This window comes from Bufo gargarizans, chromosome 7 (assembly GCF_014858855.1).
Source record: "Bufo gargarizans isolate SCDJY-AF-19 chromosome 7, ASM1485885v1, whole genome shotgun sequence".
Classification (NCBI taxonomy): domain Eukaryota; kingdom Metazoa; phylum Chordata; class Amphibia; order Anura; family Bufonidae; genus Bufo; species Bufo gargarizans.
Window position 1 is genome coordinate 21,697,940 of NC_058086.1, and position 14,513 is coordinate 21,712,452.

Sequence of the window (14,513 nt, forward strand, 5' to 3'; positions counted from 1 at the left end):
CGCCAGCAAGGGAGCTTTCGTAAGTTTAGAACTGGTGGAGGACCAGCTGAACTTATGCAGAGGCCGGCGCCTCTTTAAAACTCAGTCAGATCCACCACCAGCTCAGGGCCTTATTAAGACTGGTGTCTAAAACGCTTAATAAATGTTCCCCGAAATGTTCATATTAACATTGAAAAATAGGTACCTACTTCACATCATTTTTTTATTTTTTATTTTTTTTAATTAAAAAACCTATTGTTCCCATAAAAACGGGCATTTATAGACCCACTACACATGACACATATCTACCTATTTAAACCTATAAAGATTAACTAAAGTTTTATGCAACTTCAGTTAAAAATGTCCTAATTGCCCTATAATAATTTTTGCAATATACTTTATTAATAGATTTCCCCTTTTTGGGGCCTCAGCAAACGGTGCAAGGATTTCCATATTGATGAATGGGCCGAGGCACTCCCTGAGAACTTAGGCCTCTTCCTAGGCCATGTGACGTTCATTGGTGTGACCTTCACGATGTAGAGTGTGGATGAACTATGCACATTACACAGCATGTCCTTCTTTGCAACTGTATGGCAGTTCTAGAATACATCTAAAAACCTATTAAGCAACTTTCCACATACTGGTTAAAAATGTACAACTATTTATGCCTACGGCCCCTATGCAGATCTACAGGTGAAACTCTAAAAATTAGAATATCGTGCAAAGTTGGGCAGCTCGGTGGCTGAGTCCACTTCCCCTTGCAGCACTGGGGTCCTGGGTTCGAATCCGACCAAGGACAACATCTGCATGGAGTTTGTGTGTTCTCCCCCTGGTTGTGTGGGTTTCCTCCAGGTTCTCCAGTTTCCCTCCACACTCCAAAGACATACTGATAGGGAACTTAGATTGTGAGCCCATTGGGGACAGTTGGATGCTAATGTCTGTAAAGCGCTGCGGAATATGGTAGTGCTATATAAGTGCATAAAATAAAGAAATAAAAGTTAATTTATTTCAGTAATGCAACTTAAAAGGTAAAACTAATATATGAGATAGACTCAGTACATGCAAAGAGAGATATTTGAAGCCTTTATTTGGTATCATTTGGATGATTACGGCTTACAGGTCCCCTTTGCTCAGGGGGTATGGGTTAATTAGCTGACTAGAGTGTGACACTTTGAGCCTAGAATATTGAACCTTTTCACAAAACTCTAATTTTAAGCTGCATTAATGCAATTCCTTTTAATTTGCATTACTGAAAAGATGGACTGTACATGTATCCAGGGCTACATACTACAAACAAAGGCTGTCCGGTCTGATCCTGCATCATACTTTTATGCAGCTATCCTCTTCTTTCCACTAACCATGCAAAGTTGTGCCGACTTATTATTCAGGGACATCTTCTACAGCACGTGTTCCATTTTCTGGACGTGAATTGCAGACACTGTCTGGGGGTTAGTTTCATAAACCGTACCCTTCAGATACTGTAACCCTACAGGAAAAAGTCATACATCGATAGGTCTGGTGACCGTGGAGGCCACAAACCTTTAGTTTTATTGTTTTATTGTAGGACAGTTAGGCTTGATGAGTATTAGGCCCCTTGCGGACGAGCAATACGGGTTAGGTCCGGAGGCGTTCCGGATGCGTTCAGTTATAAATGCGGCGATTTCGCAAGGAAGTTCATTCCGTTTTGTCTGCGATTGCGTTCAGTTGTTCAGTTTTTATCGTGCAGGTGAAATGCGCATTGATGCATTTTTCACACGCATGATAAAAAACGGAAGGTTTACAAACGGCATCTCTTACCAACCACCTGTGAAAAACGCATTTTCACGCAGCCCCATTCACTTCTAGGGGGGTCATTGTTGCGTGAAAAATGCAGACTATAGAACATGCTGCGATTTTCACGCAACGCACAAGTGATGCGTGAAAAACAACGCTCATGTACACAGACCCATTATAATGAATGGGTCTGGATTCAGTGCGGGCGCAATGCGTTCGCATCACGCATTGCACCCGCGTGGAATACTGACTCGTCTGCAAGGGGCCTTAGGCTGGGTTTACATCACGTTTTTTGCCTCCGTTTGACATATGTTAGAAAAAAAAAGGATACAAAAACGCAGCACGCCATGTTCTGGTATCCTGCACAGTCCGGTAAAAAAAACGTATATATATATTTTTTTTTTACAAAGGAACTTTATGGTAAACAGATACTGTATGGCATAAGTCTGAGGCATCCGTTTAACGTATATGTATTTTGTATACATTAAACAGATGGGGAAAACTTAATGTGAACCCAACCTTATCCTGTACAAACCACACGGGGGGGGGGGGGGGGGGGACATTGCTTTTTTTGTGGCCCACCCTGTAGATTTGGACATATATGTTTCAGGCTTCGTAGACTTCAGGCCCATCGGTGGAATTCAAGCTGCTGCTTATTGTAGCCCATATACTGCTCTATCAGAGTGGCAGGTTTTAGGCTACTTGTGTTGTTTGTTTCAGGTATTGAGATCCGGCAGAGGATCTTAATACCGGAAAAAAAACGTTTCCGTTTAGTCCTCATGCATTCGGAATGGAAACAGATCCATTCAGGATGCATCAGGACGTCTTCTGTTCCGTCAGCATTCCATTTTGTGACCGGACACAAAAACGCAGCAAACTGTGGTTTTGCGTCAAGTCATAATAACGGGGGGGGGGGGGGGGCAGGCACTAAAAACAATGCAATTCAATGGTGAGTTAGGAGCCTAAAAAACCAGACCCATCACCCATTGACTTTCAATGTATTTAGTGACAGATCCGTTTTTTTCAGTTTTTATTTCACACAACCGCATCCTAACGGAACAGTTGCATCCTGATGTGCAAAATCAAAACGGATCTGTTTCATTCTGGTATTGAGATCCTCTGGTGGATCTCAATACCGGACTATAACAACGCAAGTCTGAAAGTAGCGTTACACCAGATGAAGTCTCCAATGGATCCTACTGAACTGCTGCGTTATTCTGCAGAACGTCGTGAATTCATTTTTTATTTAGTACTGCATCTATTTTATTGGTTATATAATTACCAGATGGTGGAATTGGCAGCCAGAAAACAGTTACTTCACTCAGAGGAATCTGCACAACCACAATGTTACTCATGACTGACAGTCTTGTTCCAGCGAAGCCCTAATTATAGGGGAAATAACCGGCATTACGGGACGTTTGTAACCGTATCTGTTTTCTCTTGTTTTTATTTTCCACTTTGTAATTGATACATTTTAAGAGATGAGGCAATTGAAGTGTCCCATCAGTAAAGTAACCAAGGACGGCATCTCTCCGGAGCAGGATTAAAATCGGCAAAAGTCATTAAAATTTGACGACTACGTAAAGAGGAGAAAGCGTGAACACAGAGACAATAGTTATAAACCTCACGCCTTCTGAAGTAGAAGGTTATGTTGAAAATGTAAATTAATTAATCAGTCTCTGTACTGTATCGCGATCTACTTCCTACAGGGGCAGAAACCAATGACAGAGGGGCCACTGTGCAAGAACAGTATATGGGCCCCTTCTTTTCCAGCTCCTAATTTGGCAGTATGTATGTTATGTACGCCCCAGAGTTCACTTGACTGAAACTAGTTGTGATATCACAGCCGCTTTACTGTCTGAAACCCTCCTATCACAGCAGCTAAATGACTAAAACTCATTTGTGATGTCACCATAGCTTGTTTAACTGAACAGCTGTGATGTCACATACATTTTTGTGATGTCACAGCAGCTTAGGCTAGTTGCACACTTTTTCCAGCCTGCTGGATGTCGTTGCACTCTGGTATTGCGGGAGGTTTGTAAATCTCCGTCCGGCCCCATTAACTATAATGGGGACTGGCAGAGATCCAGTCGCATTCTCTCAAATATGTCAAGAATCGTCCAGAAGAAAACCGATGCGCGCATACTCGCAGGAATGCTGCCGGATCTCCGCCGCTCCCCATTATAATTAATGGGGGTGGACAGAGGCTTACATACCAACGGCAATGCCGGAGTGCGTAGAGGTCCGGCAGGCTGATCTCTGCCGCTAATGTGAAACAAGCCCTACCTGCCAGGAACCCACTTGTAATACCATGGTAGCCTACCTGATCAAAACCCAGTTGTGATGTCACAGCAGTCTACCTAGTGGAAATACACTTGTGATGTCACAGCAGCTTACCCAATGGAAACCTATTGTGATGTCACAGCAGTATACCCAACAGACATTTGTGATGTCACAGCTACTTAACGGGCTGAAACTTGTGTTCTCACGGTAGCTTATCTATAGGCAAACACCAACAAAAGAGGGCTGCTTAAGTGCTCGTCCTAGACCCATACATGTGATCTGAGAGAATGTACAACTAGCCTGCGGGGCCCCTGTGCAGCTGCATATTTGTATAGGAGACTATACAAACTGGAGAACTTCCTACAGTATCAATGCCTCCCTCACCTAAAAGGAGACCTGTGCACTGAACAACTTGTATATAAAACTAATGTACATTACATTGCACTGATTGAGAGTTATGGCCTGTATTAGGCCCCTTGCAGACGAGCGATACGGATTAGGTCCAGATGCATTCAGTTAAAAATGTGCAATTTCGCAAGCAAGTTCATTCAGTTTTGCCTGCGATTGTGTTCAGTTTTATCACGCGGGTGAAATGTGCATTGATGTGTTTTTCACGTGCGTGATAAAAAACGGAAGGTTTACAAACAACATCTCTTAGCATCGCATCTGCACTTGCTTGCGAATGCAATGCGATTTTCACGCAGCCCCATTCACTTCTATGGTGCCAGCGTTTAATGAAAAAAGGCAGAATATAGAACATGCTGCTTTTTTTACGCAACACTTGAAAAACAACGTAGAAAGCAAATCCAGCTCACCCTGCATGTTGAATCTCCTGTGCGTGGACCGAGCCAGGGGAGTTCTTCAATCTGCAGCAGTAGAAAAGATAGTCCAGCACGGACTGCTGATTGAAAAACAACGGTCATGTACACAGACCCATTGAAATGAATGGGTCCGGACTCAGTGCGGGCGCAATGCGTTCAAATCACGCATTGCACCCGCGTGGAATACTCGCTCTTGTGAAAGGGGACTTATAATCCAGAGCTGCATTAACAGTTCTGCTAGTCATCATCAGAATCAGTCAACAAGCTTGTTGTCAAAGACATCCCAAATTTTTTTTTAAAAATCCCGTTACTGTACTGTGCCTGGTATTAAGATACATTTTTATGTAATTGAGTTCTGTATGTAACCTGTAGAATGACTTTGAAGCAGGACACAGGCTGTAACCAGCAGGATCCAAGCACATACATACTGTAGCTAATTCTTCTAGTGTGATGGGTGGGAGCAGATACTTACTGGAGTTTAGTTAGGAGGTCCGTGACCTCTTTACCCTCTTGTCAGTCCACCTGTGCCAATGCCTTGTTGGCATGAAGGGAATGCATTAAAGCCATAAAGTTCTGGCTGATAGTAAGCTGAAAGAGACGGGCTACATAACGACAGTGCACAGTATTGGGATCCTCATAAATCAAGTATTAATGAACCTGTGGTATTTCAAAAACTCTGAAAAAGTTGCGAGGAAAACGGAGGTTGGGGGCTTATTTGACACTGCTGAGTTCTTGAGGTCACCAGGAATTTTTCAACTAGTTACAATTTTTGAGGTCTGAACCTGTAATAAATGTAACACTGTCCTGCTCAAGGGCGGGACATTCATCTTCACTTGGTTTACGAATGGCAAACCAGTTACAGTTATATGGTAGATGATGGTGAAGTAAAAAAAAAAACACTCCCCTGGCTGCTGTTCTGTTCCCGGACCCTTTCCGTCCCTGCAGGACCAGGAAGCGGGTTGGTCCTTTGACCACTGGGGCCAAAGCAGCTTGAAGACTACATCACAGCAGTGACTGGTCATAGAGGTCATGGGACCAAGCTGCGGCCAAGTCCTATGGAGACCAGAAGTTGCTGGGAATGGTGCACCTGCGGGAATGTGGACAGGTGAATGTTTGTTTGTTTTTATTATTTTCAGGGGGACAGGGATGGAACCCGGAGTTGTAGGCTCCAAACCCAGACAAACCCTTTAAAGCTTCACAGTATAATAACGTTAAGTAAATATAGTCAATTGCATCAATAACATTTCCCCATTATATTTCAAAGGTTACCCTGTAGAATATGTAGCAGACACTGCCTGATTTTTGAGAGCCTGTTGTATAAATGAGTTTTCTAAATGTTTTGTATGGATGACCTATCCTCTAGATAGGTCATCATTATATGATCCATGGGGGTCCGAATCCCAGCACTCCCACTAGAGCCCCACAGCCTTCTTACAGCTTACTAAGCACAGCGCCGTACATTGTATAGTGGCTGTGCTTGGTATTGCAGCTCAGACGCATTCACTTGAATGAGACTGAACTGTACCTAGGCCATGTGACTGATGAACGTGACGTCACTGGCCTAGGAAGAGTGTCTGTAAACAGCTGATTGTTCGGGGTTCTGGGAGTTTGACCCCCACCAATCAGATACTGCTGACCCATCCGCAGGATAGGTCAACAGTAGAAACCCCCTTTAAATCTATATTGCTTGAATACAGGCTACAATAAATGATGCTGTGGGTCAGTGAGGGCAAATATAAAAAATGTCCTCCACTGTGCAAGGTAGTTGAATTATCCCATGGCTTAAGGGAACAGATCTTCTATAATAACATTCTAATAATATTTTACATTTTATTATATTGGGGAATTGCTATTTGAATATAGTGTATAAAGTGAGACTGGACTCAAACTTTCTTAGACTAGGGTCACATCTGCAGTGGAGGTAGTTAGGTGCCCCCGTTTTAGGTTAAGTAAAAAAAACACCCACCGGAACTCCACCTGTTGTGAAACTACAACTCCCCACATGCACACTGGCGCAGCGGTTCTTGGAATTCCCTTAGAAGTGAATGGAGCATGCTGGGAATTGTAGTTTCCCAACCGCTGGAGTGCTAGAGGTTGCTGACCCCTGGGCTAGTAAGAAGGTATAGGCAACATTTTAGTGTTCTTGACTGTCAAGGTGATGTTTTTTTGTAAATTCCAGACCAACAGGATCTGCTACATAGTACAGGTGGAAAGAGTCAAAACATGTTGGCGTAGCTCACTGAGTGGCGCAACTAATTGTATGTCTATTTGTATCCATATGAGCTGCGTGCTCTGCAAGCCTCACTGTTTCAGTTACGACCTTGAAGTTCTTGGGCAAATCCTCTAAAGACAGGGACGTGTCCTTGCCGGATTATTGCACTTATCTGGCGTGCAGTGCTTAATGTGTATAATAAGTTTATATTTCAAAGACTGATGCCCTAGTGAGTGGTGTGTTCCATAGAGGTAGATGGAACTTCTCCCTGTGCCAAGCCTAAAAACAAACGTCCAACTCTGGAGCCCTCCCTCCTGTCTCATCACAATGTTGGACTTGGGCAAGGATGATAAGTGGTTTGTAGGACATGGAGAGAAATTGGAGGGCATTGGCAGTATTGCAGAGTGTGTTGTGGGCAACAGAGTGTCTGTTGGTTGGTACCAACTAGAGGAATAGGCAAGAAGATTGCCCCATTTTTATTTTTCTATGGGGAACTTCCAACACAGTGTATATCTCCACTACTGATAATCTGTAGTTAGTCTTCTGAAGTCTAGACTGGCCATACACGTTAGATAACTGTCGGCCAAACTCATGTTCAAAAGACAGTTCTCTCTTCTAACTCCCCCCAATAGAAATGCATGTGTCCTCAGCTGGAATGGAGAAGACATCCACTGCCAGATGACTGGTGGTGACTTCTCCCCTCAGAACAAAGGGATTTTCCACTGCCTGATCCTTGTCTCCCCCAACATATATAACCCCTTTGTTTTGTACAAAGGTCAAGAATGCACTAAATTAACCAATACAGAAAACTCCCCATCAAGACAAGTGGAGCACTACTGAGTGTAAATGATCTGTTGTAGAGTTGAGCGCCCGTGTTGGCAGGCATTTTATGCCCATATCACTTTTAGCCCTTGACAGTTCTAGCCTACTGAATAATGTAGTGTGCATCAGGAAGGGATGGCGGAGGCCTTCTTCCCTTGTGTGCTTTCTTTGACAAGCACTCCATGTTTCTGCCTTCTTCCTGAGTCCTTTTGAACATGTATGGCTGGTTTTGTTGACCTTAAATAAAGAAACTTTGAGTAAATGTGTCGTTTCCCAGGATGGTAAGTTTAGCTCTGTCATCTGAAATGAAGTCCTGGTGTGCTGTGAAACCTTAGACCACAGACACATGATCCGGCTCCTGTATTGTGTGTGTCCCTGTCCACAAGCAGCATCTTTCCGAAGAGCCATGATATTGCAGGGCACCTATCCTTACCGAGTGACCTTCGTGTTCCTAGGCATGCTGTATTAGGATGCTGAACACATTGACACAGGGTTCTTCTCGCTCACAGTATCCATCAAGCCTCAAGATTATCTTGTTGTTTTTTTTCTGATTTGCTTTGTTTTCAAGGGCGGATTGTTCAAAGGCCCTTTCTTCTTCCTGCAAACAGTAATCTCTTCTCAGGGAGGTTAATTTAGGGATCAAGAAGTTGCAGGAAAGACATTTAATTGCTATGGGGAGGGAAGAGATGTTTAGTGTCAATAGTTAAGCTGGATCTACCTCGCCTGCTGTATGGGATAATATCCAGGGCAGCGGTAAGTACATATCATGGCTTTACTTATACAGTTTGTTCTTTCTTATATACAGCATTGTGTAAATGTTTTAGGCACTTGTGGGAAAATGGCTGTAAAGTAAGAATGCTTTCAAAAATAGAAGTGTTAATAGTTTATTTTTATCAATTAAAGGGGTTTTCCAAGTTTTTTTGATGATGACCTGTCCTCTGGATAGGTCATCAGTATCTTATCGGTGGGGTTGACACCCAGGACCCCCGCCGTTCAGCTGTTTGAGAAGGCAGTGGCACTAATGCAGCGGTGGGCAAACTTTTTAGTCAACTGAGCCAAATATCAAGAAAACCGCAATTGAAATTTCTTTTAAGAGCCAAATTCCGGACACTCCGCTGATGATAATCAATACGAAGAAGACAACTAGCATTGTATGCGCATAAATCCATCAGGATGACATAAACTTCATAAAACATAAAAAGACTATCAGCCGCAAAAGACACACTATATTGAAATTGCCTCAGGCGGCACCCTATTTTTGGGGGCTTATTAACTAAACTACAATTTCTCACCTTTCTACAGTTTGATCATTGCATTGTCCACTGGTAAATTATAATACATCACTGCATTGCCTTTGGAGTCTGCACTTTTTATGTTGACATCGGACTTTGGGCATGACATAAATGACTTCTATGTCTCATGTTTTCTATATTTTTATTGCGTCAACAGTGCCAGTGAGGACTATTAGTGTGTTTTTACATATTTTTATATGTACTTTCTGTTATTTTGATCTTGATTATTTCATTTTATCTTTATAATTTTTTTACTTTTATTAAACTTGTTTGCAGAGCAGGTGCAAGGTGTGCACGCCTATTTTATAACTTTTTCTGTTTAAATAGTTTACATGCCAAATAATAAATAAGAGTCCCCTGTAGAAGGAGGTAACACACTTGACTATGCCTACTATGGCGTCACGCTCGTAGCACAGCATGCGCCTGTGGTGATGTTCCATTATATTTCCCTACCTGGGAACTTTCACTACCCTCGTCACTTCCTGTTGTGACACAGCACGTTCCGACGTTTGGAAGGAGGTGTGTACACCCAAGTAAAGGCGATTACTCCGACTTCCTGTGTGATGATGCGCGTGTGCTAATAGTGGGAGGAAATATGGGCATGTGATATGAGATGTACACGCCCTCTCCAGCTTTGCGGAACGCAAATGCATTCCACAGGCAAGAAGACTGCAGTGCATGCTTTACAAATCAGTAGGAGGGGTTGGTCTTTCGGCTATGTGGGAGCCCGCACCTGTAAGAGCCGCATTCAAGGGGCTAAAGAGCCGCTTGTGGCTCGCAAGACGCGGTTTGCCGACCACTGCACTAATGTAACGCCCCAGAGTGGTGGTACCACTTCTGCACCTTGCTACTATCTTTTATGGTCTAACCTGTATGTCACCTATATATTTATTTCCAGGTCCCTCAACACTGTGCATTTATAATAATGTTATGTAACTGTCCATGTAATGTGCCTGGTTCACCAGCAGGTGGCAGAAAACACAGCAGAGCTATTCCATTCTCCCCCCTTTGGTCAGAAGTGGGCCAGTCCTGCTTGCCACCAAAAGGAGCTGGGGCAGTTCTGGTTTGTTCTAGTTGAGACTCTATGTTGGAGCTGCCAGGATTATAACCTGTTCCTTGGCTGAAGATAAGTCCAACTAAAAAGTGAAGTGCAGCATAAAAAAGAAGCCAAGTTACTAAGTCAGCTTGTCAGTACAGCAGAGTGAGAGAAGGATATAGCAGAGTTGAGTTTGCCTGCCAGTTTAATGCTAAAGCCTGCTGTAACCAAGACAAAGTCTGTAAACAGTTTGAAGAAACGTTTATTTAAAGTAAAGCTGCCATTGAACTTCATCTCCAGGTCTGGACTCAAGTTATTTCTTTAAATCCCTCAATTATCCCCCTATTTATTGCTTCAGAGCCAAAGCCTGGGGTCCAGTTGTATCCAGGTAGGAGCACCGTGACACACATTTAGGCAGCAACATACCACTCTGCATTTCTTACACCTGGGACGCATGTTATAGAGAGGGCCCCGGGGGGAGGCCGCCCGTTGCACTAACAGTAGCGCTGCGGCCTTCTCCAGCCATGTGATGTTATGTTCATTGGTCACATGGCCTAGGTAACCAGTAAAAAAACGTCAAATGCAAAGTGAAAGAACAAAAGACAAATCTAAATCCAATCAATACTTGGTGTGACCATCCTTTACCTTCATAACAGCATAATTTCTTCTAGGTACACATGCACACAGTTTTTGAAGGAACTCGTCAGGGAGGTTGTTCAAGATATCTTGGAGAACTAACCACAGATCATCTATGGATGTAGGCTTGCTCAGATCCTTCCGTCTCTTCATGTAATCCCAGACAGACTCAATGATGTTGAGATTGGGGATCTGCGGAGGCCATATCATCACTTCCAGGACTAATTGTTCCTCTTTATGCGGCAGATGGGTCTTAGGGTCCATTTACATGGCTATATGAACGGGTGCGGACCCATTCATTTCAATGGGGCCTCAAAAGATGCGGACAGCACACAGTGTCTTGTCTGCACCCGTAGTTCTGTTCTGGGGCCCTTCAAAAAATATAGAGCATGTCCTATTCTTGTCCGCAAGAATATGAGAGTGGGGGCCATGTGCGGTCCGCAAATTTGGCGAACGCACACAGGCCGGTATCCGTGTTATGCGGATCTGCAATGTGCGGACCGCAAAACACATATGGCCGTCTGAATGAGCCCTTAATGACATTGTCTGTATGTTTGGGGCTGTTGTCCTGCTACAGAATCAATTTACATTTAAAATATTAACACTTCTATTGTTGAAAGTATTCTTATTCTACAGCGTCTTGTCGACGTGGGGTTGAGATGCTTACCTCCATACCGGGCGGGTGGGGTGCACAGTTTAATCCGCACATGTTTAGGCCAGGAAGAATGCTTTGACGTGAGCTGATGATGAGCACAACATGGAGCAGCATTATTGCATTATATAATATTGTACTTCGTTATTACCTCATTTATATGGCAATAGAAATTGCAGGGGAAAGTGGCCCTCCTGCCACCCACTGCCAGTGTCAGCCAGTGCTGCACTTCTAAGTGTCTGCCCATCTGTGACATTCTTTACAGTTTGTATATAGAATTAATAACTTAGTAAATTTGCTGCATTACATATTTTGCCTGGGTCTGTACTGATCCTGAGCTACCCCTGTGTTAGGATGAATTCAGATACCATAGATTTCTCCCAAGCATATGGCCTAGAAGAATGCATTTGCCATTTAAAGGGGTTGTCCAGGTTCAGAGCCGAACCTGGACATATCCCCGTTTTCACCCAGGTAGCCTCTCTGACATGAGCATCGGAGCATTTTAAGGCTTTTTCTGGAGATCTGGTGACATCACGACACTAATGGGCGGACTTTAGCGTTGCCCCAGCTGTCACCAGTGACCTCCCTATCTCATCATAGACACATAGCTGTGGTTCACCTAAGGCTACTTTCACACTAGCGTTCGATCGGATCCGTTCTGAACGGATCCGCTCATATTAATGCAGACGGTGGCTCCGTTCAGAACGGATCCGTCTGCATTAGAACTTAGAAAATTTTTCTAAGTGTGAAAGTAGCCTGAGCGGATCCGTTCAGACTTTACATTGAAAGTCAATGGGGGACGGATCCGCTTGAAGATTGAGCCATATGGTATCATCTTCAAGCGGATCCGTCCCCATTGACTTCCATTATAAGTCTGGACGGATCCGCTCGCCTCCGCACCGCCAGGCGGACACCCGAACGCTGCTTGCAGCGTTCAGGTGTCCGCTCACTGAGCGGAGCAGGGGCTGAGCGCTGGCAGGCGGATGCATTCTCAGTGGATCCGCCTCCACTGAGAATGCATTAGGGCCAGACGGCTGCGTTCAGGGCCGCTTGTGAGCCCCTTCAAACGGAGCTCACGAGCGGACACCTGAACGCAGGTGTGAAAGTAGCCTGAATAAGGCTACTTTCACACTGGCGTTTTTACTGGATCCGGCAGGGTTCAGCAAAAAAGCTTCCGTTACTGATAATACAACGTCTGCATCCGTTATGAACGGATCCGGTTGTATTATCTGTAACATAGCCAAGACGGATCAATAGAGGACAGATCCATTCCGTTTTCTATTGTGGCAGATAAAACGGATCCGTTCCCATTGACTTGCATTGGGGTCATGACGGATCAGTTTTTTCTCAGGATGGAAACCAAAATACAACATGTTGCGGTTTGCTCTCCGGTATGGGAACGCAACTAAACGGAACAAAATCTATTTTGGAGCGTTCCATTTTGTTCAGTTCAGTTTTGTCCCCAGTGACTATGAATAGGGACAAAACCGAAGCTTTTGTTCCAGTATTGAGACCCCATGACGGATCTCAATACCGAAAATTTTTAACGCTAGTGTGAAAGTAGGCTAACACACAGTTTTTCTTTTGTTGATCCAAGGCTCTGTTCCTGAGTTATGATCCTTTTTCTTAATATGCAAATTTGAGCTTTAGTGCAATGAGGGTGTCACCATTGCTCTTGTTGCACCCAAGCTCCGCTCCTTTCTGTGGCTAGCCCCTTCCTGCTTTGCCACTGCCTGGACCTGTCAATCAAAGCAGCCATGTAGGGGCTGGCCACAAAAAGGAGCAGAGCTTGGATGCAACAAGAGCAACGGAACACCCTCATTGCACCAAAGTGTTTTAATCAGATGAACCACAGCTATGTGTCTATGCAAGTAAATATGCATATTGCCTATTCAATAATAATTGTGGAGCGTCTTTTCTTAGAACTGGTCATTAGTCTATTCTTATGTTATTCCTTCTAGAAACGTATAAGTAGATAGACAGCTGGGCGTTACACTTTTTGTGTGTTTGGTAACACCCAGTTGTCAGCTCATTTATAAATGTCTATAAGAAATGGCAAAGGAATAGCACAACAAACACTTTTAAGGCTGGGTTCACACCTGAGCGTTTTACAGCGCGTTCTACTAAATTTACTAAGGCCTCTTTCACACTTGCGTTGTCCGGATCCGGCGTGTACTCCACTTGCCGGAATTACACGCCGGATCCGGAAAAACGCAAGTGTACTGAAAGCATTTGAAGACGGATCAGTCTTCAAAATGCTTTCAGTGTTACTATGGCAGCCAGGACGCTATTAAAGTCCTGGTTGCCATAGTAGGAGCGGGGAGCGGGGGAGCGGTCTACTTACAGTCCGCGCGGCTCCCGGGGCGCTCCAGAATGACGTCAGAGCGCCCCATGCGCATGGATCATGTGATCCATGCGATCACGTCATCCATGCGCTTGGGGCGCCCTGACGTCACTCTGGAGCGCCCCGGGAGCCGCACGGACGGTAAGTATGCTGCTCCCCGCTACACTTTACCATGGCTGCCGGGACTTTAGCGTCCCGGCAGCCATGGTAACCATTCAGAAAAAGCTAAACGTCGCATCCGGCAATGCGCCGAAACGACGTGTAGCTTAAGGCCGGATCCGGATCAATGCCTTTCAATGGGCATTCATTCCGGATCCGGCCTTGCGGCAAGTGTTCCGGATTTTTGGCCGGAGCAAAAAGCGCAGCATGCTGCGGTATTTTCTCCGGCCAAAAAACGTTCCGTTCCGGAACTGAAGACATCCTGATGCATCCTGAAGGACGGACTGTCCATTCAGAATGCATTAGGATAATCCTGATCAGTATTCTTCCGGCATAGAGCCCCGACGACGGAACTCTATGCCGGAAGACTATAACGCAGATGTGAAAGAGCCCTAAAACAGACATGTCAGGAGAGCTGGCAGATCATCTACAAAACAAAGTACCATCAAGATGTATGCCAAAAGAACACCATTTTGACATATGTTGGGTCCATAAAAGTCCCAG

At 44.4% G+C, this 14,513-nt stretch overlaps 1 protein-coding gene across 5 annotated transcripts in view; it reads left to right on the forward strand.

Annotated features, from left to right (window-relative positions):
* The window catches only part of IQSEC1 (IQ motif and Sec7 domain ArfGEF 1), a 229,694-nt gene that overhangs the window by 34,120 nt on the left and 181,061 nt on the right, over positions 1–14,513 (forward strand). The gene's annotated exons all lie outside the window — the stretch shown is intronic.